Source organism: Megascapheus bottae, chromosome 17, assembly GCF_031878675.1.
Source record: "Megascapheus bottae isolate mThoBot1 chromosome 17, mThoBot2.hap1, whole genome shotgun sequence".
Taxonomy (NCBI): domain Eukaryota; kingdom Metazoa; phylum Chordata; class Mammalia; order Rodentia; family Geomyidae; genus Megascapheus; species Megascapheus bottae.
In genome coordinates this window covers 6946672-6960739 of record NC_143525.1, presented here as the reverse complement: position 1 = coordinate 6960739, position 14068 = coordinate 6946672, and the positions used below count along the sequence as shown (strand labels likewise).

Here is a 14068-nt window from a genome sequence, read left to right as displayed (position 1 = left end):
GGAGAAGACCTTGTAAGTGGCAGGGATCAGATTCTACAAGTACTGAAAGGTACCAGAGAGGGGCTGGGATGTAGTACAGTGGCAGAGTGCTCGCCTAAATAGGTGAGGCTCCAGGTACAATCTATAGCACTGAAAAAAGAAATGCTGCGTGAAAGGAGACTGAGCCTGTGGAAGGTTTGCTGAGTGAATGCTGGCTGCAAAGTCTACATTTGGATCTGGAGCACAATAAAGATGAACATAGATGGGGCAGGTCAGAAGGGATTTTCAGGACAGAAAGAACACACATGTGGCATGAGTGTGAATCCATGGGGGCAGGCATAAAGTCTGAGCCCCTACAAATGTAGGTAGGACCTGTTCATGCTGGGGTTTCAGTGGCAGCTGCAGAAATAATTCTCTAAGACACAAAAGACTTAAGCAGTTGCAACACCACTCAACAGAACTCATCATGTTTTCAAAGGAATGCTGATCTACCATCTTAGATGACACTGTGTCAAATACAGACTTCTCCTTTTCTGCTTAGGAGTGGAGGTGCTTCCATGGGAAGCTAGAGGAAGGATTGTAGGTGGCTTATCCTGGGCTTTCTGAACCTGCTCAGGGATGAGCAAGGGGAACAGGAAAGAGGGATGAGGTGAATAGTGTTCCCTGGGGGACTCCACAGTGCAATGTGTTCACGTGTGAAGCAGACTCAGTCCCTGTGTGCCACAAATGGGCGACCTGTTTCAGGACTTAAAGAAGTAGACTACCACAAAGAGCTTCACCTTTTGTAAAGACCAGCTTTGCCATTTAAAACCAACTGAAGTAGTTTCAGGAAAGATAGGTGCGAACCTGCGTTCCGCAATCATTTTGGAAGAACTGAAGGAAGACCAGTGGAAATTAAGGAGTGGAATGGTAACTCTTTGTGTGCCCCTTTCTTCTTCAAGAGGCCGTAATAAAAGTAATTCTGAAAAAAAAATCTGTGTGACTAGCCAAGTGGGAAAACACCCAAAGGCCCCATGTGCCTGTGAAGGGAGAATGACGCTGCAGAACTTTAAAAAAGGACCTGCTGATGTCTGAAAGCAAATACGAAACACTTGAGGTTTCCTTGACACAGATCAGCTTCTGTTTGTAGCTCCCTGAAACACATGCTCTATTCACTCACTCCTCAAGGATTGTCCGCTCCTTTCCAAGTATTAAGATGTCAGCGAAAATCTACCTTCTGGGGAAATTTAATCTGTGTGAGAAGAGCTGCTGACGTTCATAAAAATAGCTGTCAGACATTATGACTCCTGCAGGACACATAGGACCAGGAGAGGGTCATGGAGTCCTAGTGGAGAAAAGCAAGACTTTTTAGAATCTATCAAGATCACGCAGCTCAGACACAGCCCAAGGCTGAGAAGCCAATGAGTGGGCTTCAGGCCTTCTAGAAACTCTCTGAAATTGAACACACACACATACACACACGCGCACACAAGCTCATGACTTTGGAGAATTAGTATGTGGGGGCAGGGGAGGATTTTTGATGCCTGAGAAATAATTAAATCAGTCATTTTAAGAGTGTAAAGAGGATGTGTGTGTGTGTGTGTGTGTGTGTGTGTGTGTGTGTGTGTGTTTCTCTCTATATATGTATTTGGTTGGTCATAGAGCTTGAACTCAGGGCCTGGGCACTATTTCTGAGCTCTTTTGCTCAAGGCTAGTGCTCCACCATTTTGAACCAGAGTGCCACGTCCAATTTTTGACTGGTTATTTGGAGAAAAGAGTCTCATGGGATCATTGTGTGAGAAGTGATGCATCTACTTCCTGGCGAATGTAACTGTAACCCCTATCTACATCACCCTGACAATAAAAAATAAAATTAAAAACCGAGTCTCATGGGGACTTTTCTGCTGGGACTGGCTTCAAAACGCAATCCTCACATCTCAGCCTCCTGAGTAGCTAGGATTGCAGGTGTGAGCACGAGTCACAGGTGCCTAGTCTATCATCTGTATTTCTTAGCAGAGGGACTGTTCTAAGAGCACTGGTTCTCATTCCTGCCACACATAAGAATCATCTGAGGATATAAGTCATGGTTAACTAGTTCCATTCCCAGACTTCAGGACCAGTGAATCTCTATTTTCTAGGAACCAGACTTGAAAACCATCAAACCAGAGAAACCATCTGATCTACTTCTTGATTGTCAGAGGTTTTTAGTTCCAGTTGAAAATCAGAATCATAATAATAATACTGGTAGCTGAGTCGCACCCCAGACTAATTATCTCAGGAACACATCCTATCCCTTCTGTTCAAATTTTCTGGAGAGTCTAACCTTCAGCACACTTGGGAACCATTGCTGGATAGTACCTGATGCTTGGAGGGGTAAAGTTCTTCGTTCAATTTCCTTTTCTCATCAGCATACTAGAGTTGCCCAGTGCTTCACGTGGGATTGTTGTCAAACACCCCTAACTTGTTTATGCAGCAGCACTCACTCTTGTGAGTAAACAGCAACCCTAAAAGCAATGGAAAGAAAATGAATCAGATTGGTGAAAAATGTTTACTTGTATGGTGTCCTCCTTGGGAACAATCCAACATGGTTGGCCTTCAGACTTGGGTTCTTATCCCCATCCTGCAGCATCAGGATGAGTGTGTCTTCTGACTAGATTTGCCATTGTGAGATTAATGAGATCCCCGATTAAATTACATATTTTTCATTTTATTGTTTTCTTTTGTTTTAAATTTAACTTTTAGTGAATCTAGTTGTGTGACTCAGAAACATAAAAAAGGCAAGCAGGCACCAGTGGCTCATGCCAATAATCCCAACTACTCAGCAGGCTGAGGTCTGAGGATCATGGTTCAAAGGCAAGGCAACCTGGCAGAAAAGTCCCTTGAGACGCAATTTGGCCTACTGGTAGAGGGCTTGCCTAGCATGAACCTTCATTCAATTCCTCGGTACCACATACATAGAAAAAGCTAGAAGTGGTGCTGTGGCTCAAGTGGTAGAGCTCTAGCATTGAGAAAGCCCAAGGACAGTGCTCAGGTCCTGAGCTCAAGCCCTAGGACTGGTAAAAAAATGTTGAGCTGGAGATGTGGCTCAGGTGGTAGAGCAGAATCCATAAACAAGCAAGCTGAATGAAAGGAAGGCCCTGAGTTCAATTCCCAAAGCAAATAAATTTATAAAAGGCATGACAGTAAAAAGTCCTCTCCCACTCCTGCTCCTAAGCCACTCGATCTTGTCCTTTGAAGCAACTGGTGTTGCAGCTTTTGATTATTCTTCAGCAGGGTTCTCCCACACAAATGTAGCCAATTTTCTTTTACTATAGCATGAGTTAGTTATGCAAGTTGGAGGGGCATTCTTTGTGACATTTAATATGCTCAATATTTGTTACTTGCTGTATGTAGTTAGATTCTCTAAAGTCACTATGAGTCCTGAATTCATAAATACTGAACCATTGCTCCTCAGGGAAATGAGGTTTTTATATCTAAGAGATTCTGGTTACAACATTTTTAATAATTAAGCAATACACAAGCTCTCTTTAGGTGTTTATTTAAATAAGACTAACTTCATATATATTGTAGACTCAATAATATTGAACGCATGGATAACAGCAGTGTTAGTGAGGGTAGGGGCAGCATGTCTTCTTCCTCTTAAGAAGGGATGGACTACCTAGCTAGAAGCCAAGCTGTCAGACTGAACAATACTTACCTAAATGCATATTTTCCCCATAAGGCACATGCTTCTTGCACTGGAACACAGAATTACAGTTTGGAACCAACTGAAGTAGCAACATCGCCAGCAAAAAAGAAAAAAAATGCAAAAAGAAAATAGAAGAAAGAAAAAGAAAATGTAAGTAGCATTAATGTGTCACTTGAGCTTTCCAAAGCTTGGCAACTCAAAGATACATCTGATTTTTTTTTGGACCAATCCTGGGGCTAGAAATCAGGGCCTGGGTGCTGCCCAGAGCTTTCTCAAGGCTAGAGCTCTATCACTTGAGCCACAGCACCACTTCTGGCTTTTTCCATGTATGTGGTACTGAGAAATGAAACCCAGGGTTTCATGCATACTTGGCAAACACCCTACCATGAGGCCACACTCCCAGCCCCCAGATACATCTCATTTCCATATTTAGGTTACAAATACGTGTTAGCAACTAGAGGAATCTGCAACTAAGGAATCCGCAAAATGATGAGGTTAGATGTACTGACCATGAGAGGTTATAATCCACCATGCCCCTCCTTCCCCCCAGAGACCAGGACTAACAAAGATGGGTCACAAATGAAAGCAGAGGATGAAGGGATGTGGTGGACAGTGGCAAATCCCACCTGTGAGGTCCAGAGCTGGGAAAGGGGACAGTGACCTCAGTGTTCACAGCTGGATCCCCAGGAGACTGGGCTGTACTGCCAGGAGGAGAGCAGGGAGCAGTGATGTAGTGACAGGAGGAAGGAAGGAGTGGATGCCACATTAAGTGATAGACTAAATCAATATAGGTCTTGGACAGAAGACTAGGCAGAGAGCATGTGGTATGCAGAACCTTCAATAGGATTAATCAACTTGAAGACTGGAGGGGTTTAGGGTAGACCAAAGGGATGGGAAAGATGATCTGAAGGCTATGAATAACATTTAAAGTTAGATATTGTCTGTCTCTGAAAAGAGGGCTTAGAGTTGGGCCAATGAGAAGATATCCTTGGACCTAATCCTAGGTACTGAAATTCATTCTAAACTGTCTTAAGATGGAGTTCAAGCTGCCGTGGCTCTTGCCTGTAATCTTAGCTACCTGGAAGGCTGAGGATTGCAGTTCAAAGTTGACCTAGGTAAGGAAGTCTAAGAGACTTTTATCTCCAATGAACCATCAAAGAGCCAGAAGGAGCTGTGGCTCAATTAGCAGAGTGCTAGGCTTTGAGCAAAAACATTCATGGCACTGTTCTCCAATTACTACCTCAAAGCTGTCTACAGTGGCAGAGCATTAGTCTTAAGCAAAAATCTCAGGAACAGGTGTCTAGATCCTGGGTTCAAGTCTCAGGACTGCAAAAATGAAAATAAAAGGAGTTTCAAGAGGCCATCCCAGGAACTGTTGGTGTTATCAGTTATTTGCACAACTCTCTAGAAGGCAGTGTATTTAACTGGGAGCACAATTTCATAGACTGGAGGGTTTTAGAGCTATGATTGGGTTCAGTTTTAATTTGCCATTGACTTCCTCCTGAAGCCCCACCCCTACTTAGAATGGAGGTTTTAGTGAAAGTCAGCAGGGAAGCCTTTGCGGTCTGACTCTGCCCCCGCCCCCCCACATAAGAGTCGCTGAGAGGATAGGGCTGTGGTCAAGCAGGAACCACCATTTTGCTCTGTTTGTTCTGTGTATCCAGACAGTCCTCTAAGCCTGGCTTGTGGCGGTTTGTGCTGAAATATCCTGAGTGTGAAGGTAGTTGCAGCTCCCACAATCTGCTGCGAGAAATCGCTGTGTGAATGTGTTAGAATCATACCTTCATGGACATAGAGGCATCAGACAGCAAGCTCACATGCTGGGTGACATGATCCCCAAACCAGCTCTCTGGATGGTTTCCAGCCTCTATTCAGAGGCCCCAAATCCAGGACATGTGGCCATAATCTCAACAGCGTGGCCAAGGAGTAGACACAAGTGTTATTTACCCGGGTACAGAACAGTAATTCTTAACTTGCCTCCCAGGGGGCATTTCATGGTGCATGAAGATAGTCTGGCATATCATCTGTCAAGGAAAGAGGGTGCCTCTGAGGAGCAGGAGCAGAGGCCAGGGGCAGGTTATGAATCACATTCAAAAGCACAAGTCCACCTCCACAACACGGAAGTCCCACTGTCAGTAGTGCCTGGGATGGGAAGCATGGAAGACAGAGATCAAAATGACGTTGTGGGCTCTGTTGTGCACTACGCTCACAATGTACTTGAGTGTATATTGAAATATATTTTGGTTGTTACTTCTAGTCACTTCCCACGGGCCACTATCCTCGAGACTCGTGATTTACAAGGCAGGATTTGACACGAACGGCAATCAAAACGATCCGTTGGAATTCATTTGGGGGATTCACAATTTGTTAGCATCGTCGGATTTCATTTTTCAGGCTTGCTGACTCATATAGTTTCTTATTTTGTAACTAGGTCTTGAAAGCTGTCATTGTCAATGACACCGAATGAAATTGACATGAAACTCTTTGATGTGGTCTATAACTTTCATAGGCTATTGACCTCTTCCTCCACAGTCCTTCAGAAGGTGAGAGATAAGACTGGTCTGCATAGCTATCGAGAGTAACTGCTCAGTGTGAGAGCTGGATTAATTATGTGCATATAGGAAATGGGTCAGGTGCTGACACCCGGCCCAGCAATCAGGGGACTAAGGAAGGAGGACCTTGAATCCAAGGCCAGTAGTGTCTCAAGAAAAAAAAATGTTTTAGGACACAGTGTTAAGAAATAAAAAATCATTCCAGAAAATTCTATTCTTATTTTCTTAGGAGATTCTAGAATGTTGCCAATAATTTTCTCTACCAACTGTGAGTTGAGAATCTTAGATTAGGAGGCATGCTTTGCCATGTATTTGGATCTCGGGGGATCTTGTTAAATGCAGATTCGGATTCAGCAGCCTGAAGAAGGACCAGAGATTCTGCACTTCCCACGAACACCCCCGGGCTGTCAGGATTGCTGGCTCGTGAGCCATCCTGAGTATGGGCAGGCTACAGAGGTTTCTAAATAGCTTATTAGGAAAATTAGTCATCATTTAGGAGTCCCAGGAGTCTATTACACTATTCTTTCACTTCTCTCAAGAGATAGAAACCTTTGACTCTTTCCTTCATTTTTATTAGCTAAAAATATAAGAGAATGTCTATAGATAATAATCACTAGGTCTCTGCTTTGACTTGAAAGAGGATCTTGTTCAAAATGAATGTCTAAAGCTTGTTTTTAAAGAGTAGAATAGCATGTTATTGCCAAACAATGAAAAGCCCACTAGAACAGAAATCAGTAGAACTTGGCAGTCCTGCTGATGGGTTTCCATGGCGCTTCCATGAGTCCCAGCATGAAGTGTCTGAGATGCGTTGACTTCAGGAACACGTGACTACCATGTGAGGAAAACTGGGGAGGGGGAATCAGGGAGGGTGTCCCAAGGGGCTTTGAAGGAAAAAACAATACCTTTTCTGGGGATTTCTTAGACTTCCAGGAAGGAGCAGACATTTGTGTTATTATTACCCTTTAAGGAATACAGATATTTATACTTGTTTGTATTATTATATCTCATTATGACAAGGCGTGTTTTAAAAATCAAATGGTGACATTGTTAAGAAATGGGGGAAGAGATATTCTGCTTTTTGGGGTTCATACCTTATTTAAATGAGGCAATTTCCTGTACAATAAGAAATGTTCCTATTTATCAAACACGGTCTTCATGGCTCACACCCTCAAGAGGGATTTTGAATACCTATGTAAAATATACATGTCAAAAATTAGGTAATTTAGAAAATTGTATTTCTATAGATGAGAGTACAAATCTAAGAGTGATTTAGAATGGAGGGTTTCATCGTAAAGCCCCAGGAAGCCTTTCCTTAGTGATTCTGACCTGTTTCGGAGCACCTTTCTAGCCATGTGGCACCCGCCGATAGCACCTGTTGAGAAACACACTTCAACAGAAGTTCATAAAGGTGAAGGCATCCCTCTGGATTACACAAGCTAAACCCAGTTTCTGGTCTTATCACCACCACAAACCATTAGTTATAAGAAAGATTGGGAATAGTGAGGAAAGTAAAGGAGCACTTAGTCTGTAAATGCTACCGACAGCCTCCTCTTCCCAGGTCAGAAGGGCTGATCCTTGGATTTCTACATAGTGATTCTCTCTTCCTGAATTCTTGTCATCTTGTTGCATGTGGTTCCAGCCTCTTGGCACGGAAATAGACCTTCAGATGGACCGGGTGGTCCTAGGGCTTGTGTCTGCAGTACTGAGCATTAAGCAAATACCACAATCAACTAACCCTAAGAATTTTCCACCAGCTCCTGTTCACACAAAAAAGTCCATTTACTAGAGAGGGCCCTGGGTGTTGGAATAGTGGAAACTCTTTCTAAGGGCTGGAGGGAAGGGGGATACTGGAGAAGGTGAGCTTGAAATGTTAGCAGGATGAGACCTCCACCCCTTATGCTGAGAGTTTAAAACAGGTCATTGCAGCTCCAGTGGAGAACTCAATTGCTTGCCACAGGTAGGTTTTGTTCAGGGAGGAGTAAGAAAGAACTACTCAAATAGTATTGAAAACTACACACTACCATATACTGAATGCTCTATTAGAGCTGCTTGGCTACCAGTGGGTGAAACAGGGTAAATGTGGCTCACAACAACTCTAACAAGTTGGATAGAAACTAAGAGAATTATGAACACTGGAAAGCAATTTTTCTCCTCCATCACTATCAGATTAAAAACATACTCACATCTCTCTGACTTGCACGTCAACAAGGAAATGATTTACTCCACTGATTTACACACAAGCCTACACAATGGCAGTTTACAACAGCTTTCTGAAATCACCAAAAACTAGAAGCAGTCAAGACACCCCTCAATAACTGAATGGATAAATGAACTAACTCATGAAAAGACATCTGGGAAGGCGAAATGTATATTGAGAAGGAAACTGGTTTGAAAAGCTACATGCCGTATGGTTCTAATTATATGACATGCTGTAAAGGGTAAAAAGGAGAGAACTGAATTTAAAAACTATTAAAAACAGTATTTGGCACTAACTCAAGCAGAGAGGGTGGGTAGACTTGAGAAAGGAGGGTGTTTAAATTCTGTTTAAATTATCTGGAGTTCTCCATCATTTAGTCAATTATGTATTTGTCTGAGTACAAAATCAGGGATGTTTATTTTATGCTTCATATTGTAACCCAATATCACCATGTTGGTTTTGTTGGTTAGATTGGTCCAGCTTTGGCCATTGGAGCTCTTTCAGTGGTGACATACGACCGCTCATTATCATCAAAGGTCACTGATATCTTTTCCCATCCTTTGTTACTACTGACATGACCTAATGCTTTAGGTTCATCTTTGTTTATTTCCTCCTCAGTCCTTGATTGGCTGGTTATTTTCCAAGGAGCCCTGGTTTCCTCTATTGGTTAATGACTTTAGAAAATAATACCTGCCAATAGTTTGAACTCAGACAACGACAAATGCTGGCGGGGTTGTGGAGAAAGAGGAACCCACCTGCACTGCTGGTGGGAATGTAACATAGTACAGCCACTCCTGAAGGCAGTTTGGAAAGTTTCTTTTTTTTTTGCCAGTCCTGGGCTTGAGTTCAGGGCCTGAGCACTGTCCTTGGACTTTCTCAAGGCTAGAGCTCTACCACTTGAGCCTCAGCACTACTTCCGGCTTTTTTCTATGTATGTGGTACCGAGGAATCGAACCCGGGTCTTCATGCATGCTAGGCAAGCACTTTAACCACTAGGCCAAACTCCCGGCCCTGGAAAGTTTCTTAAAAAACTGAAATTAGACCTTCCCTACTATCCAGCCATACCACTCCTGGGCATCTACCCTGAGCATCATAACCACCTAGGATATGATAAGGACATCTGCACAGCCATTTTTATCTCTGTACTATTCACAATAGCCAAGCGAAGGAAACAACCCAGATGCCCTACTACAGATGAACACAAAAAATGTGGTACGCACATACAGTGGACATTTTACATAGCCAACAGACAAGATAAAATAACAGCGTTTTCTGGGAAGTGGATGAAATTAGAGCAAATCATGTTGAGTGCGAAGGAACAAAAGGCACGTGGTCTCCTTGATATGTGGATATTATGTCTCTGAGCTTCTTTTGCTCAAGCCTAACACTCTACCACTTGAGCCATGGCGCCATTTCCGGCTTTTTCTGTTTCATGCATGCTACTAAATCACTCTATCACTCAGCCACATTCCCAGCATCCTTCCTCAGTTTTTCTGAAAATTTAAAAAGTTTTACAGAATACAATCTATCAAAAATAAAATTTACCAAATTGGAAAGTCTTAAAAAGCCGAAGATTAAGCCAGTTACTGGTGTCTCATGCTACTCAGTGTCCTAGCTACTCAGCAGGCTAAGATCTGAGGAGCACAGCTTGAAACCAGCTGAGTCAGGAAAGCCAATGAGACTCCTATCTCCAAATTAATTACAGAAAAATCCGGAAATAGTGCTCCAATGGTAGAGCCAAAAGGAGCTGAGGGACAGAGCATAGGCCCAGACTTCAAGCCCCAAAAGCAGAAAAAATAAATGCATAGAATAAGCTGAAATATGGAACTTGGGGCCACATTTATGTGAGGATGTTCACGTTTCCAGTGTATTTCTTTCCATTTTTCCCTTAATCTGTCAAGATGGTCAGGATGGAAGCAGGATCCTGCAAAGAGTGAGCAGTGGTGGCCAGGCCAATCTCCTTCAAACCCCTGCCCCAAAAGACAGGTTACAGAGCATCAATGCAATGATCCCCCAAACTCTCTGTCAGAAGCTGCACTCTTGTAAGTTTCTAAGCGAGGCTGACCCAGAGTCATAGGAGTTTTACTGCTGTCAGGACTTGGCTGATCCTCAGACTTGACGGTGTAGAGGGAGTGTCCTCAGAAATTCAGTACCTAGCATCTCAGCAAGTTTGAGGATGATGTCAACGTTCCACATTTTCAGCAGTTCCTTTGAAACAAATCCTCAAATGCTCCCAGGAACAAGCAAAGGAAAATGAGCAACCGTTTTATTTTCTGTCTCTTTAACCAACAGGTGTGGTTATATTTATTAGGCCTGATCATTTCTCCTATAAAAGACTTGGGAAAGAGTGCAAGGCTATAAATTTTAAAACCCTGTGAGGAAGTACCTCTCCTAGGTGCTTTATCTAAATGAGTAGAATGGAAAATTAAAAATAAACATAAGGGTAAAGAAATAAACTAATGATGGGTAATGATGCTGTGTCTTCTAGCCTATAGAAACACAAGCAATACTTAGTGAAGGATCTCTTACATTACTAATTCATGAGAAAGACATTTTAAGATATTTTTCTTTCTTTTCTTTTTTTTTTTTTTACTAAATATCTATCTACACACCCCCTGGTGATCATGGTCATTATGATTATTGCAAATACATATTCTTTGGAATGATTTCATCTCATTTAAGGAGTTAAACTTTGCTGAGCTCAAGAGTTTATGTGAAAACTAACAAGGAACCCAGTAAAATGACTTTCAAGTGATACAGCTGGCAATTTCTCTCATATTCACTTTTCAAGTCTGCCTTGCAGACATGAGGACTGTTTGTGGAATTCTTTAACAGGGAATAGTGTTTGCAGGTGGCTACTTCACACCCCTTCCCTTCCCCCTCCACCCCTGCATTCCTACAGGATGACATCACGACTGGGGAGGAAGCTTTCTTACTACTAACCCAAACCATCTACAGGTATGCCTCTACCAAGTGTCACCAAATACTCATACCTCCTTGCGTCTGCAACTGGACAGACCCAGGATCTAACTATGACATGCCTTGAGAAATGAGGAACATCTCTTTGGAAATGTATAATGGGTATCTTTAAAAGCACTGTCAATCAAACCAGGTAATCTGAAGGGATGGTAGGGTTAGGAGAGATGGGAGAGGACAATGGAAGGGTGACATTGATAAAGATAAACTGACATGTTTAAACTCCCTTTGCACAACCACTTAATGGTAATAAAGAGAAAGCTTAATGCAGACCACCTACCAGAATAAACACATAACAAATACAAGCATTTTCAAAACACTTCCATCTAAAAATAAGTTGGTAGCACCTACCTATATGTTGCCAGGTTCTGCTTTAAATGCCAGAGGGTGGGGGAAACAAAAAAATATGTTCTCACTCAGCTAAGAACACTTGCAGATGAACACATATAGATCTATCTCATATTTAAAAAGATTGGTTAGGATTTCTTTGAGTAGATGTCCAACTGATGATACTTGTTTTTAAATTATAAACATCGCTACAATGTGTGTGTACATTAGTACACTTGGGCAAAGAGCTGTAACTTGGCAAGGTCACTAAATACAATTTCTAGACACAGATGCTTTGTGCATTTTAAGAGATGGAAGATACTTCCAATTTGCCCTCTTAAAGATGCAATCTATTTATGCCTCCACCAAGACACTCTGAGAACCCCCTGTCACAGGCCTGTTTAAAAGGCACAGTGGATTAGGGTGATACTAGGCCAGGAAGATCTAATCCAACCCCCTCAGCAAATGAAAATCCTATTTCTGGGGGAGCAGCCACTCTGTTTACTTCAAGGTCGCTATGTGACAAATGTGTCCTCAGCTCAAATTTACAAGATCCAGATGAAGGTAGTTTATCTTTCAGCACAAGTCATCATTCACCAGTCACATCTTGAGCCTTCAGCAGCAACAGCCTTCTTAGCACTTTGTGCTCAGGATGCGCCTGAGGAAGGAGAAGGGACACTTCAAAGCCCCACAAGAAAGGCCACTTTGCTTTCCTTACAAGCAGACACCTTTCGTTTCCTATGTGGAAGCATTTCTCCTCCACAGGGACCCATTCCATATACAGGAAAGTAACAGTAGGACCACTTCAGCTGGAATATTTTAAGCCTTTGGCTAAAACCCTTATAATCAGATGAGCTGATTAGAAATCTCTACAGATGACAAGTTTATTTCTATTAAAATGGCTGTCTCATCTAATAATTGCTAGTTGGCAGAAACATACACCTAACACCTCAGGAACACCTCACATCTAACACCTTAGGAATACTTGATAAAGGAACATATCTTTTTAAATGATCAAACAAATGGACTCACTTGGGTCTGATGCAGGCCCTCCCCTCGGATCTCTCACTGAGACCCAAGTGGAGGAGCAACGTCCCTTCATTTTTCTTTGCAGAGTACTTATTTATTCACAGTTCAGGAAATCAGGTTCTTGCCTTTTCCGAGGCTCAGTACACTGACAGATGATGATCTGTATCCAGTTACCTTTCTAGACTTGCTCATTTCCCCTGGGAGAAATGTGAGGGTCAAAATTCTAGGCAGGTAGGAAGCTGGAAACACAGTTCTCTGTTCCCTCCCCACTTTCTGTGTGCCCTTGGCCTTCATGCTCCTTCTATCCTCCCACAAACAGCCTCCTAAGGCCTCTTCTCCCTATTCCTGGAACCTACTCCCAGTTCAGTCCCTCTGTCTGCTTTCTTCCTGCTTTTGTCCTCTTCCCTTTGCACTCTCCAAGCCTTACTGGCCACCACCAGTGTCCTCCCTCCTAAAATATGCCCTGTCCTCCCTTGCCCACTGGCCTCCTCCCTCTCTCTTCTCCAGCCTGCAGTCTTAACTCCTCCCTGCATCATTTACTTGGTCTCCAATCACCAGCCACCTTCACAGTTTTCCACTCACAGAAGCACATTTGAACTTTCTTGACTTCCACATATCAGGAACCTGCAAGTAGGAGCGTCTAGATCTCTGTGTTTCTCCTTCACAGACTGCTGATAAAATCTACCTACTGCTTTGCACACAGACTGTTTTCTTTTCTTTTATGCTATATTTTTGATGAGTAGAAGACAGTGAAAAAATCACTTGTTACATTTCAATTACCCTCGATAAAAATGTAAATGAAGGCCAAAAGTGATCTGGGTCTGGTGTGTAGCTCAGGGATAGAACACTTGCCTATCAGGTACAAGGCCCTACCACTAAAACTCTAACCTAAAAAAAGGTAAGTATACCGGGTTTCTTTTAAGCCATTTAAACCATTTTAAATAGAAAAATATCAGTTTGGGAACCAAAGAGCAGAACCCTACCTATATTCAAGGTTTTATTTTATGTGGGAATTACTTTCTTATCAAAAGTTAAGAGCTTAGGCTATCATTGCTGCAGGCACAGGCATATCTTTCGAAGTAGGAATTTTGTTCTCAAAGACCATATTGTTTATTCACAAGTGATACAACCATTTGGGAAACAAGAAGCTTCCTAAAAAGTAAAATAAATACGTGAAAAAAAATACCAGGGCTACCATATGATCTAGCATCTCTCATCTAGCATCTAGCATCTCATTGGTTTAGGTTTCAGCCAGCATTGGGATTTGAACTCAGGGTCTTATGCACCTTGCAAGGGCTCTATCACTTGAGCCACACCCTTTGGTGCTTCAGTTTGTTTTTG

At 42.5% G+C, this 14068-nt stretch overlaps 1 long non-coding RNA gene across 1 annotated transcript in view; it reads right to left on the bottom strand.

Annotated features, from left to right (window-relative positions):
• Positions 1-2322: 2322 nt before the first annotated feature.
• Positions 2323-14068, bottom strand: part of LOC150050916 (uncharacterized) — a 168065-nt gene continuing 156319 nt past the window's right edge. The window contains exon 3 of the long non-coding RNA XR_016538274.1: positions 2323-2462. This is a non-coding gene — a long non-coding RNA (uncharacterized LOC150050916). The remainder of the gene's footprint in view (positions 2463-14068) is intronic.